The 14,302-nt window shown below is 32.4% G+C and overlaps 1 protein-coding gene across 1 annotated transcript in view; it reads left to right on the top strand.

Moving 5' to 3' along the window:
- rk (G-protein coupled receptor rickets) overlaps positions 1-14,302 on the top strand; it is a 354,008-nt gene that overhangs the window by 57,444 nt on the left and 282,262 nt on the right. The gene's annotated exons all lie outside the window — the stretch shown is intronic.

Raw genomic sequence — 14,302 nt, 5'->3', positions numbered from 1 at the left:
AATAAACACGTAAAGGTTTTTAACAAAACTCGTAAAGAATTTGATTCTGAGTAAAATGTAACGAATAAAGTTTACAGAAACTAAATACAAATGTAAAAATTACGAAGTTTATTAAAAATAAAACTTATCAAAATGTGGCATATTTTAACTACATATACTACATAAACAGATATTTCAATAATACAAAACAAAGAATTAAATATTTTAGAAAAAACATACAAACATAGTTAATGTTATTTTTTCTGACTTTAAAACCCATTTGCTTAAATATTCCTGTGATTCATATAAATAAATTATATTTTATGTAGTTGCGTTTGTAATTATTTTTATTGTGAATTGTAAATAGTATTCATATACGAGGGGCGACAATAAAGTAATGACACTGATTTTTCTTTGCAAGATGTGGCAACCGTGCAGCTTGCGTAGGCACACCATCTTTGATCTTGGCCCACAAGCTACTTCTAGTCCAAGCGGCACATTGATGCAACTGCTCAGTCGTGAGTTGTGCTGTAATAAGTGAACACGTGTTTGTGTCCCTCATCACACTTTTTGGACATCTTGTGTTGTTTGAAAATGGTGTCCCTTGACCGCCATTTTGACTCTTGGAAATAGCAAAAAGTCGCACGGAGCGATATCTGGTGAATAAGGTGGCTGTGGTAGTACTGAAATTTGTTTTGAGGTTAAAAATTGCTGTACTGAAAGAGCAGTATGGGATGGCGCATTATCGTGATGTAGAATCCAATTATCAGCAATGTTAGCACGGACACGAAGAACTCGTTTACGAAGTCTTTCTAAAATTTCTTTGTAGAAATATTGGTTAACTGTTTGTCCAAGAGGCACCCACTCTTTATGAACAGTTCCCTTAGAATCGAAGAAGCACACAAGCATGCGTTTCACTTTTAACTTTGACATGCGAGCTTTTTTTGGACTGGGTGATCCCTTTGAGCACCATTGCGAACTTTGGCGTTTTGTCTCTGGATCGTATTGAAACCAACCTTCATCACCAGTGATAACACGGCTCAACAAATCTGGACTGATTTCCGTTTGCTCTACCAGATCGACTGCCACATTTTTTCGTGTTTCTCGCTGTTGTTGTGAGAGATTTTTGGGGACCATTTTTGCACAAATCTTTCTCCTACCAAGATCTTCAGTTAATATTAGACGAACCGTTTCTCGATCGATGTTGAGTTCTTCTGGGATCATTTTCACGGATAATCTTCGATCAGATCGTACGATTTCACGCACCCTGGTCAAGTTGACATCTGTCCGTGAGGTTGATGGTCGTCCACTGCGGTCTTCATCTTCAACATTCGTTCTGCCTTCACTAAAAATTTTATGCCACCGAAAAACTTGAGCTCTTGACATAACCTCCTCTCCAAAAGCCTTCTGAAGCTTACCGTAAGTTGTTGTCGCGTTTTTACCCGATTTAACGCAAAAAGAAATGGCATACCGTTGCGCAATATTTTGCGGTTTTATTTCTGTGACGAGAGACACAAACACGTGTTCACTTATTACAGCACAACTCACGACTGAGCAGTTGCATCAATGTGCCGCTTGGACTATAAGTAGCTTATAGATCAAGGTCAAAGATGGTGTGCCTACGCAAGCTGCAGGGTTGCCACATCTTGCAAAGAAAAATCAGTCTCATTACATTATTGTCGCACCTCGTACATATGAATCTACATATATTATTGAATCCATAAATGTAATGATAATCAAGAGCTGTCCGAATTAAGTGATGAGCTTGCTTTTATACTATATGTGGAGCCGCTGAATCGTCAGGAGCCGATTGTGTTCAAAAAGAGCCGAGTGAAGTGTAAAGAGCCGAATGAATCCGACCGAAACCAAAGATCTTTAAATTTAAAAGTCCTATATTAAATGAAGATTAAAGTTCCAACATTTAAACAGGAGCAACAAGAAAGTGAACATTTATAAGATTATTTAAAAATTAAATCAGTCTTTTAAATAACCCTGAATCTTTACACCATTATATCAGCACACAATAGGCAAATTTTGCACAGTTTTTTTAAAGTCTTTATTTTAGTTACTGAATTTTTTCATACTTTTACTAAAAAAATCTTTTCACTTAAAATTTTTATTCAGTTTTCCTATTTTTGAAGCTGATTTTTTGTACAAAAAGTTATGTATCTTAGAAAATATAAATCGTTAGTTCTTAAAAAAATTTCACTAGTTTGTCTTACATACACAAACGCGCTGTAAAAATTCCATCGTCCTACTTTAAGCGGTAAATGGGATAACGGGTCTTACAGTTAAAAAACACGCAATCTTCTGAAAACGATTAAAAACATTTACATCGGGTCAATGCGTCCTTGCACCATATTCTGAATTGTCTTGGTCTTTTTCCTCATCCTTCTTATATTCTGGTTGAGTACTTGTTCTGTTTTTCTTAGTTCCAAGTAAATAAATTATTTTTGCTTTCTTATCGGCACTTTTTATTCGTTGATAGTCCATTGATTTTAACGCGCATAACGTGTTTTCATCCGGTTCCATTCCAAAATTTTGTGTAACTAACGTGACCTGAATTCCCATAGTTGTATATTAAGGCAGCATCATAAGTACCACAAAATAAAGTTTTCAACCCGATAAAAACACGTTTTGGTACTCTTAACCGTAAAACATTTTTATAAGATTTATCGGGGTTCTGTGTGAGAACGTGCAAACATTTTTTTAGAGGAGTAATATCAGCAAGACTTTGAAAAATCGGCTTTATTACTGTTTCGATCGGATTATGTAAATGAGATTTATGGTAATATTGTTTTTTTTATATTTATTTTAGCCAAGTTATTTACACCACGTATTTTCATTATTCGGACTAAGCCCGTGTGAAGGATTTTCTACTTTCGAGATTTTATGAAAATAAATAGCCCGTATTACACTATATGTAATTTGTTTTATAGCGACATCGTAGTAGCCCTGAATTTTATTTGTCGGTCGTCCTTTTCCTGAAACTTTTTTACCATGTAATAACGCAACAATCTTTAAGTCTCCTTTGAGTTTTCGTAATCGTAAGCCCATGCAATTGAAAAAAAAAGAAATAAAAATATTCATGTACAATGCGGTGATAGATTACAAAATTTCCCTGTATAAACGCTAAATTTCCCTTTCATAATAACTAGACAGTGCCAACAAAAAAGAAATAATTTTTAGAAAATATGTGATGTGGATATCACATGACTTTCTTGTACGCCTATTAAATTACATAAACACATTTTTTGCGGCACTTCATTTAAACTTATTTTATTTGAAAGCGAGATACAAGTTCAACAGCTGTTTTTGTGTAAGACAGACGTGTCTAGTGAGTTCAAGAGAAAATTTATCTTATACCGAATATAACCAAGTATTATATTGTAGACTATATTATCTATAGACTATATTGTGTATTATCTTAGTATTGTTTCAAGAAGGAATATTTTTACTCGTTATCGTTTTTGAATAAGCAACATAACCTTAGCGCGTTGATATGGACCAACAAGTTGTTACTCCATACGAATCATCGCATGAAAACAATAACCTACTTGGAAATCGTAATCTACCAGGTAATAGAATACGTGGGCTTCCAAAGTGTCTACAGGACACTCGGAAATCGGCGCTGCGTAAGTTAATTAGAGACGACATTATTGATAACACGAGTGACTTTTCAGGAGTAGTGAGTGAAAGTGATATTACGGATTTTAGTGAGGCAAACCCTCCCCGTCAAGCAATACCAGTATTGCGCATACAAAATGAATATGTCAGTTGGCAGAACGATGAAATTCCAGTGGCGAAAAACGCAACGCACAACTAATATTAAACCTAATATTCGCGTACAATCAGCTGGTTCATCTACTTTTGCTGTTCCTAAGTCAAATAAATTTAGTCTTCTTGAAAACATTGCTGACAACAAAGGTTGTCATGCAAACGTATAAAACCGGAGCCTATTTTAGTAACAGGCGTTAATGCAATTACCGAATTGAAAAATTTTTTGTCACAATTATTTCTGCCGGTTGATATTGAAACATATAAAATTATTACGTCAAAAATGCTTGAAAACAATATCAGTCGTTGTACATAAAAAATTTAAACATGAAAAAGCGCATATAGTGTGGTTATGCATAACACGGAAGACAAATCATTGATGTATTGAGTAATCATTGTTGAATTTATGAAGTTAAGCGACGTGGTTAAAGACGTTACTAACGTTCTACATCGTCAAACGAAGCTTGACGATAGACGTGTAAACTTTGAAGCTCCGTCTGTTAAAAAAGAAGTGGTCTAATGCAAACGTTGCCAACGCTTTGGGCATATTAAAAATCTATGCAATCGCCGTACCGTTGTGTAAATTGTGGTGCAGATACAATAGTCTGTTCTAAGGCACACCAGGTTCCAGCTTCATGTTTTAAAACAGTTTCAAAAATTGTTACTATGCTTATATCGGTTCGAATCCGACTTCATATACATATATTTTTTTTAACTTTGTTTTTTAAATATTGATTATAATACATTAATTTTATTATAATACATTAACCTCTGTAGTAATTTTTGAATTAAAATGAAAAGTACAAAAAATATTATTTCTCTAATTACTTCTAAATTTGTTCAATTTTTTTTTTATTGTTATTATTGAATTATTTATTGTAATTTTTTTTTACAAGAGGTTAATAATTATTTATAAATAAGTATATTTAAATTTTTAAAAAAATTAGGCAAAAAGGAGATTCAAATCGATGTGCCTTCCCTTTGTAGGATCCAAACATTTCATTAATTAAACTTTTATTTGGCTATAACTCTGAAACCAATGAAAATAAGTACCACTTATGATATATCGTTAAAAAGCTCTCAATGAGGGATTATTATACAGTTAAGAAAAAGTCCAAAATCCAGATTTTTTGTATTTTGGGCTTTTTTTGGACACTTTTGGTCCAGTCGATTGCAATCAGAAGTGGAGGTGCACAACTAGATGTTACAACAGTCCTAAATCCAAAATTCCAAATCCTACGGGTAAGAATCGTTTTTGAGTTATGCGAGATACATACGTACGTACAGAGGTCACGCCGAAACTAGTTAAAATGGATTCACGGATGGTCAAATTGGGAATTTCCGTTGAAATATCCGAAAACTGAATGAACCGGATATGAAAACCGAAAGTTTTCGCGATCAAAGTATTTCCTTTAGTTCGTATAAGAAAGTAAAAACTTCAAATTTCAGATTTTTTGGTGAGTAGTGCTTAACAAAAAAATTAATTTTGCCACTTAATTTTTTTTTCTTATATTGTTTTATAAGCACAAAATAACATTTTAAATAACAGAAATAAAAAAAAATTGAACTTTAAAAAAGAGGGTACCGGGTGCCCTTAAAAAAATAGACTTACAAAAATAATCTCCTGAAACTGTCCTTCACCAAAGTGAATTCAGCACTTTGATCGACGATCAATTTTTTGGTGGCTTTTCGTATTTCAACAGGACTGTTTTGTATTAGTTGTACCGCATTGAGAATTCAAATACCGCTTAACCTAGATAGGTGAAATTTGGAGGGTATATAAATCTATAAAAGGTTGAAAAGCGGGCGGCAAATGTTTTTGTTGGAAATTCTATATTTCAGGAACTGAAGATGTTAATGTCGTTGTTTAGACACTACTTTAGAAATAAGATTATACGTATTTTACCATTTTTTTGGAGTGTGCAAACGGAAGGCAAATTCTTTAACGATTTTATGAAACCGGCGCGTTATTTTGGTCGTGAAAATAGGATTTTAGAATTTTCTTTGAAAACAGAAAGGGACATGTTTCACAGTTATTCAAAAGACAAATTTGGGGGAGGCGTCAGACCAAAATATTGTATGAAAATTCTAAATGTCAATAATATGTTACGAGTAATGATTGATTTCGAGGAGACGATGCCGGTCCACTCTCTACATCGTTTTGGTAATCGAATTCGATGCGAAATATTGTTACTTTGTCGCTCGACATTTTCTGTGAACACGAGGTTTAGTTTATTACTTTTTCGGTAATAATTACAGTGTCTATAATTTCATTGTTCGATTCAAAATCGTAAATATTTACCAGTACGGGTACGAAAAAAATATATTCGATGTGTTATATGCCGATGTGTTATATCGATATATTCGATGTTATATTTTTTTTTTTTTTTTTTTTTTTTTTTTTTTTTTTTTTTTTTTTGACGAATTCAAAAGTATAAAATCGTTTGATGAAAGATAATTTATAGTAAATTTTATTTTTATTTTTTTTGTATAAACTAGTATATGTGATTAAAATGTTTTTGTTTTAATTATTAAATCTATAATAATAATGATAAAATATAATAGGTTTGACTGTCATTTTGTGCCCTTCCTAGCATTGGGTCAATCTAACACTCGTAGTTGAAGAGTTTCGAAGTACTTCAATTCTCAAAAGTAGAGTGCTAAAAATATTTTTGAGAATGGAAGTACTCGAAACGCGTCAACTATAAATGTTTGAGTGACAATGCCTCTGGAAAAGGAAACAACAACAAAAGAATGGAGAAAAACACTCAAATTAGTTTTGATAAATGCTAGCGGAAATGTAAAATATTCTGCAAATAATAACATATGAATCGATTAATTAAATTTTTATTATTATTATTAATCAAATAAATTAAAATTAAAAAAAAAAAAATGGTGACAAAATAAATTTGGCAAGACCACAATTTTTGCCAAAGCGGACAAGTTAGCCAATATGCCCATTAAAACATCTACCTTTAAATTTTTACAATTTTAATATTAAAATCTAATGGGCCTTCGGGGAAACGATGCCGCGGGAAACAGCTCTCTCCCCCCCCCCTCTCTCTCTCTCTCTCTCTCTCTATCTATCTCTCTCTCTCTCTATCTCTCTCTCTCTCTCTCTCTCTCTCTCTCTCTCTCTCTCTCTCTATATATATATATATATATATAAAGTATTTTTGTATTTTACTTTCCCGGCAAACATAGCTAGAAGAGTTATATTAAAGGGGGAAACTATGGTGAACGTGTCAAAAATCGAATATCGGTTTTTTTTTGCAAATCTTTACGTTTTACGGTCCAACTAGTTCTTCTTAACCAAAAAAACATTTCTTCGTATGTATATCGCTCCAATAAAAAGCACGGTGTGTTGGTTTGTTTGTTGTGTTTGCTCACATTTTTGTTTTCAATGAACCGTTACCACTTATTGGAAAAAAATTTACCTAACAACTTTATAATAAACATTTCTAATTTAGTATGAAATTCAAATCAAAAATTAACAATTATTAATATTTAAATTAATTATCTATATAATCATTATTCAAACTAATTAATGATAGAAAGGGATTATTAGTTAATATTTAGCAATCAAAAATCGATTCTTTATTTAATGAATTATTTAAAAGTACGTTACAACGGATTGTCGGAAGAAAGGCTAAGAGATCACAGGAAACGGGAGAGAGTCGGCTGCGCGCAACCGCCCGGCGCATCACGCGGTCCGCTCTACGCCAATAGCAGCAGAGTAAGGAGCAGCAGCTGGCCCGGTAACGCGAACAGACACAAAACTAAACGAAGAAGACGGCGTCCCCAAACCGACTTCCTTGTTAAACAACGGGGTTAAACATTATATTTCTATTAAAAATGATTAAATTCTATATATCTACTCGCTCCTTAAGTATATTTTACGTGTAAAAACACTAAAATGTTCAGAAAAATATTCTCTATCCACTATTTCTTTTGAACATCTGTAAAATACTTATATGCTCCCAAACTTGAGGATACGATTGCATCGAGGGTCGCTAGGGAACACTAGACGTTCGTGCGAGCGAGGTGAGCCCTGACCAGCAAGTGTATATACGTATGTGTGTCGCATTGCTTTTAGCCTTATATCTCAGGCTTGACCGAACCGATTTTCTACAAATTTGGGTCAAATGTTTCTATATATGAGAGCATGGATCGTATTAATTTTTCTTCTTAATAAAGGAGTGGAGAATATCGTAAAAAGCAACTTCGATTTTCTTCAAAGGCGCTTAGCTTTATTAAGGCAATTTTGTTACTTATAATGCATATGTAAATTATTCAACAAAAAATAAACTTTCAAATAATCAACTCTCATCTCTTAAAATTGACATAGACGAATATGATTTTGTTCTTTTTCAAAACGTTTCTTTGAAAATTTTATTTTTATTATTTTAGCTTTTATCGAAGGAGGTGTTAGATTTAGAGAAAACTTTACTTAAGCGAATTTCGTAAGCTTAACCTATACATGTATGAGTATTTTTAGTAAAAATGTTTTTTAAAATTTATTCTCCACCTCTAAAAAAATCTTCTGTTTTTTTCGCTCTTAAAAAATAAAATTTAATATTTTTTCATTACTTAATGGGTTATTTCAAATTAAAGTACATTCTAAACGAAAAATGAGAAGCGCTTTTGTTGATTATTTTCATTAAAGTTATATTTTTATGAAGTTTTACTTTACCGGCGAGACCGGAAAAGTCATGCGACTCTTTGCTAGCTTTTTTTAAATTTTTTCTTGAACTTTCACACCTTCTACAATCAGAATGTCGATGTAATCCAAAATGTTTAACGAAATTATAAACGACAAATACGTTTGTTATTCCTGTTAAAGAACGAGTCTATAAATACTCAAGTTAAAACAGCAGCATACTTTTTACCCGTTTTTTTTTTCTTTAATTTTTTATTGAAAAGATTTTAGTAATAAAATAGAATTTCATAAATTTGAATGAAACATACGTGGGAAATAAAGTAAAATTCTGGATATTTGTTTTTTAGATTTTTTTTTATGTAGTAAGTTATTACTGGTAATCTCTAAACTCATCGAAAAATGTGTTGAGAGCGAGTACGTATAGTAAATTAGTTTTTATTAACTTATGATTGTGACAAATTATTGGACATTAAAAGCAAAATTTGTTTCGTAATTTGTTCTAGTTTTGTTTTTTTTTTTGTTTTTGCGTACCACACCCATTAATTTATGCTTAATTATAATATATAGTTTATGCTACAATAATAATAATAAAAATATTTATCTCATCGGTTCAATACTGTATTGTAGGTTACATATCCATTAAGCTAATTGATAGTTGCTCCCAATTTTTAATTACTCTAATTTCTAGTTCTATTTATTTATTTCTGTTATTTTTAATTTAACTTATTGAAAATTAATATTTGTAGTAATAAATTTTATTATGTTATTATTTAGCTATTTTTTTTTCGTTATGGTTTCTTTGGACCGCGTTGAACTTTTTACACAACAGATGTCTTCCGTCTGTTTTTTCCAGTACAATTTAATTTCGTCTCGTTTAACTTGTTTTTGTTCATCAGTCCACTGCCTCCCAGTTCTTGTCTTATCTGTAAGTTTCCGGAAAATGTGTTTATTAATTTTATCTCTAAACTCAGTTCTGTTACACTCATCGCCTTCGTTCAGTTGTAGTTCACTGAGATCCTTCTTAACTTCGACGACCCAATCCGTAGTCGCTTTCATATTTGTTAAAAATCTAAAGACGCGCTTCGTTAACCTATCATCCGTCATCCTAAGTATATGATCGTAGAACTTCACCCTTTGTTTTCTCATCGTCGACGTCAGCGGTTCGTTGTTCCCTTTATCAAATTCTTCGTTACTTCTTAGTCTGTAAGATCCGTCTTCTAGTTTTCTTGGTCCCAATATTTTCCTCAAGATTCTTCTTTCACGTACTTCCATCTCCTTCAGTTCATTCTTCTTCCTGAGTATCAAACATTCTGATGCGTAGAGTGCCTCTAGTTTGAGCACGGTAGTGTAATGTCTTATTTTTGATCCGTATGATATACTCTTTTTGTTGTAGATATTCTTTGTTATCCCGTATGCTCTTTCTAATTTCCTGGTCCTTTCCGTGTTAACTGCCTCATCGAGTCCATTAGCTTGAATAATTTCTCCAAGATATTTGAAACGATCGACTCTCCTGATATTCCCTCCTTTTGTTTTTATTTATTTTTCCTTGTGATGTCGGTATTCCATGTATTCCTTCTTCTCGTAAGATATCTGTAGTCTTGTCCTTATGCCTATTTACTCTAGTAACTCTATCGATTCTCTAGCCTCTTCAACATTTTTGTAATTATTGCTAAATCATCTGCAAAGGCCAAACAATCCACTTTTATTCGGTTTTTACCAGCTCCTAGTCGTATTTCTTTTAATCCGTTTTCCTCTTTCTTCTTCCGCCATTCCCTTATTATTTTCTCGAGGATTAGATTAAACAATATTGGCGATAGCCCATCTCCCTGCCTCAATCCCGTTTTAACTTCAAAAGGCTCTGATATTTCTCCCATAAATTTTATTTTGGACTGCGTATTTGTCAACGTTTGTCCTATTAATGTTTGCGTCTTCCTGTCTACTCCGAATTGCTTGAGCGTTTCCATCATTGACTGTCTGTCTATCGAATCATACGCCTTCTTGAAATCTACAAATGTTACTACGGTGTTAATACCTCTCAATGCTCTTTAGTCTTAATATATTTTTTAAATTGAAGATTTGTTCCACGCACGATTTAGCTCTTATTAAAAAAAAAAATTAACAAAAATATTAAATTTTAGAAAGACTTTTTTTATATTTTATTTTAATTTTCGTACAATTATACTAGACCAAAACATCATTTAATAATTAAAGACATAAATAACTGTGGAGGCGAAACTGTTGTAAAGAGAAGTATGATACTTTCACAGCATTGAGTTAATAACCCTGCGGTGTCTTAGGATTTTGCAATAATTTTTTTAAAAGTATTTTTATTTTTTAATCGTTAACAAATACATCTAAGAAAAATATGATTATAATCAGACAAAATTCAAGATATGATGAGGGTGACCTTGATCTACTGCCTCACCCCTTTGACCTTTTAAGTTAAAAATTTAATGGCATAAATGTTGTATACATTGAAGTAATCTGACCGAGTTTGGTCAAAATCGGTCCAGTGGTTTTGGAAATATAAGGTGAATTAAATAAAGGTCGATACCGAACATACACACGTACATATTAACATCCGGAGAATTTCCGTTCGGTTTTTGGGCTCCTTAGGTGTCAAGAACCGGTGAAAAACTCACACGCCCATATTGGACCGACTACAATACTTTCCCTTCTAGAACTATAGCTCTTATGTACCGCTATTTAGACGGTAAAGTAAAAATTTAATTTCATCTATAAGTGTTTTTTAGTTTAAAAATATTTTTATATCTGTATAATCAATAAAAGGATATTTTGATTTTCTTATCTTTTTTTTGAAAGAAGGCTGTTTACCGAGTTATTAAGCTTTAAATTCATCGTTAACGCCAAGTATAGACGAAAGAATAAGAAAAAAAATGAGGCAAATCTGACACTAAATAAATAATTAATGTACGATGGGTGTAAACAATTTATCACCCTATTACTGAAACTGTAACAGATTAGAAAGTGGAATAGCATAGCACAGCAAGTATTTATTTGTATAGTATGTCATTCACTCTCTCGCTTTCTGAAACAATAGCCAAAATAAACAATTCTTAATAACATATTCTCTATTATGATAATATAGATCAAATTCAAACCAAAGAAAGTACCATCTTATTTTAAGTATATAAATTAATTTAAATAAAATAATTAATTATAAATTACTTTTATAAATTACTTACTTAAATATGAAATATTAAAGTTAATTAGCCGAAAATTAATTTCGCTTTTTTCTTCTTGTAATTAATACAATTATTATTTTCTAAAACTATTTATACAACAGAGTATTACAATAAAATGTACGAAGCTATCCATAATCGGGTACCAAAACGAAATTCAACAAAACATGTTTCACAAAAAAAAAAAATTTTTCTTGTGTTTTAATCTATCCGCAATTTTGTTATTTTAAATAAAAGTATAGAGTGTATCACGAAGTTCTCCTGGGACTTTAATAGCCTATTTTACTCGTGAAAAAATGTAAAAAGCTCATTTAAACAGATGTCTTAAAATGCTTCGTTTGCGAGTTACGGCTCGTAAAAGATTTTGCTCGGATTTCAGCTACTCCGGTGAAATCAGGTCGTACTGAAATTATTAGGTCGTTAATTAAGGAGCAAAATGAACGATTTCTTATGGGTTTGGATCTGTAAATCGAATAAAATAGGTCTCAGAATTGTATCTAAATTAGTTTTTGTGAAATCTGGGTGAAAAACCTGTTTTTTTTATGTTTGATGTACAATAACTTTGTTAAACGGGTAATAAACACGTCAAACGTTTAAACAAAACTTGTAGGGAATTAATTTTGAACAGAATGATGTAAGATAAGTTTAGCGTCAACGTACGTCACAATGAGTTGTTTTCACCGCTGTTTAAATGCTGAGGTGTACTTTCACTTCTTCAAGAAAAATTAACGCAGCTGTATGAAGATGTTGCTCTAGCGCCGAGACGCAGAGTTACTTTCAGCACGATGGCGCGCCTCCCTGCTTCTCTTCTACTGTTTCTAATCGCTTATATCATCATTCCCTGAGAAACGGATCGGTCGTGGAGATCTAAATTCCTGCCAGCCAAGATCGCCTGATCTAAAACCTTAAGATTTTTGCGTCTGGGATGGATGAAAAAATATTGTATACAAAACAAAAATTCATTCTCTTGAGGAATTAATCGTCCGCATTACGGATCGGTAGAGAAATTTAAGGACAGACGTGAAGAACTAAAAACAGCAACAAAAGCAGTACAGAATCGTGCCGAGAAATGTATTGAAAATGGCGGGCTCTTTTTTGAACATCTATATATATAAAAATGAATGTTTGTCTGTCTGTCTGTATGTCTCTTATGCCTTCCTAAACCGTTCATCTGATAGCGATGAAACTTTGGGGAATGGTTGGACGCATGCCAGGGAAGGTTTCTGAATTAGTTTGGACCCGCTAGGTGGCGCTGGCGTCGAGATTTTTTCGAAAAATTGTATTTATGGTCCGATTTTCCTCACATTCAGAATTACTTACATGGAAAGAATTATCTCTGCAAAACATGAACCCGCTAGATGACGCCGGGGTTGAGATATTTTGAAAAAATTATATTTATGGACCGATTTGGTTCATATTCAGAATATGAATATTAGTTACGCGAAAAGAAATATTTTTGCAAAAACTATACCCGCTACTTGGGGCCGGTGTCGAGATATTTACGAAACAAACAAATAAATATACAAACAGACTTTTTATTCTATATATATATAAAAGGCATGTTCGTATGTGTATCCGCTAAAGACCAAAAAACTAATGGTCCGATTTACGCGCGGGCAAAAGGAAAAAGGGAAAATGGAAAACGGGGAAAAGGTGGAAAGAGAAAAGGGGAGAACGGGAAAGGGTAAAAAGGAATCTGGGAGAAGGGTGAAAGGGAGAAGTTGAAAAGGGAAAAGGGGAAGGAGAATATGTGAAAGGTAAAATTTGTGAAGTTCAGTTTTTTAATTTTATTATCAAATTTTCAATTGTGTTCATTTAAACTTTCTCTCTCCCACTCTCTCTCTGTCTCTCTCTCTCTCTCTCTATATATATATATATATATATATATATATATATATATATATAATTATATATATATATAGCACTAGCGAAGCATTGCCGGGTCTGCTAGTTTATTACAAATTGGTGTGTATAATGCAGTTTGGTCTAGTGTGGTATTTCTAAATAAAATATGAATTTTGCTTACTTTTCTTTATTTTATACAACCTGTCTTCACCACTTTTGTTCAGAATTAAATTTTCTGTAAGTTTTGTTAGTGTTTATGTATTTATTACCCATTTAACAAATTATTGTACGTCAAACATAAAAAAACATGGGGTTTTACCCCAATTTATTTGTTTTCACCCTTGATTTCTGAAAAGTTCTGCAAATACGGTTCTGGGATATATTTTGTTTAATTTTTCGGATCAAAACCATAAGAAATCACTAATTTTACCCCCTAATTTACGTCCTAAAAATTTCAGTACGATCTTATTTCTCCGGGGTAGCTGAAATCCGAGCGAAATCTTTTATGAGCCGTAACTCGCAAACGAAACATTTTAGGACATCTGTTTAAATGAGCTTTTTCCATTTTTTTTCACGAGTAGAATAGTTTATTAAAGTCTCAGAACTTCGTGATACACTCTGTATAACTCAATATGGGATTGAGTAATCATTATATTTGGTACATGTCATGATTACACCGACTTTCTCGAATAAATAAAAAACTCTGTGAGTACACGTTCGTAAATTTATTTTATTATTTTTTATATCTCTGTTATCTTTAGTTTTATCAGAGTACGTTTTATTAGATAAAAGGAATATTAAGCCTTTTATTGTAAACAGAATCACACCTCATTTGGTA

This window comes from Lycorma delicatula, chromosome 11 (assembly GCF_047948215.1).
Source record: "Lycorma delicatula isolate Av1 chromosome 11, ASM4794821v1, whole genome shotgun sequence".
Taxonomy (NCBI): domain Eukaryota; kingdom Metazoa; phylum Arthropoda; class Insecta; order Hemiptera; family Fulgoridae; genus Lycorma; species Lycorma delicatula.
Note: the sequence above shows the minus strand (reverse complement) of the source record. Positions and strands in the feature narration are given on the sequence as shown.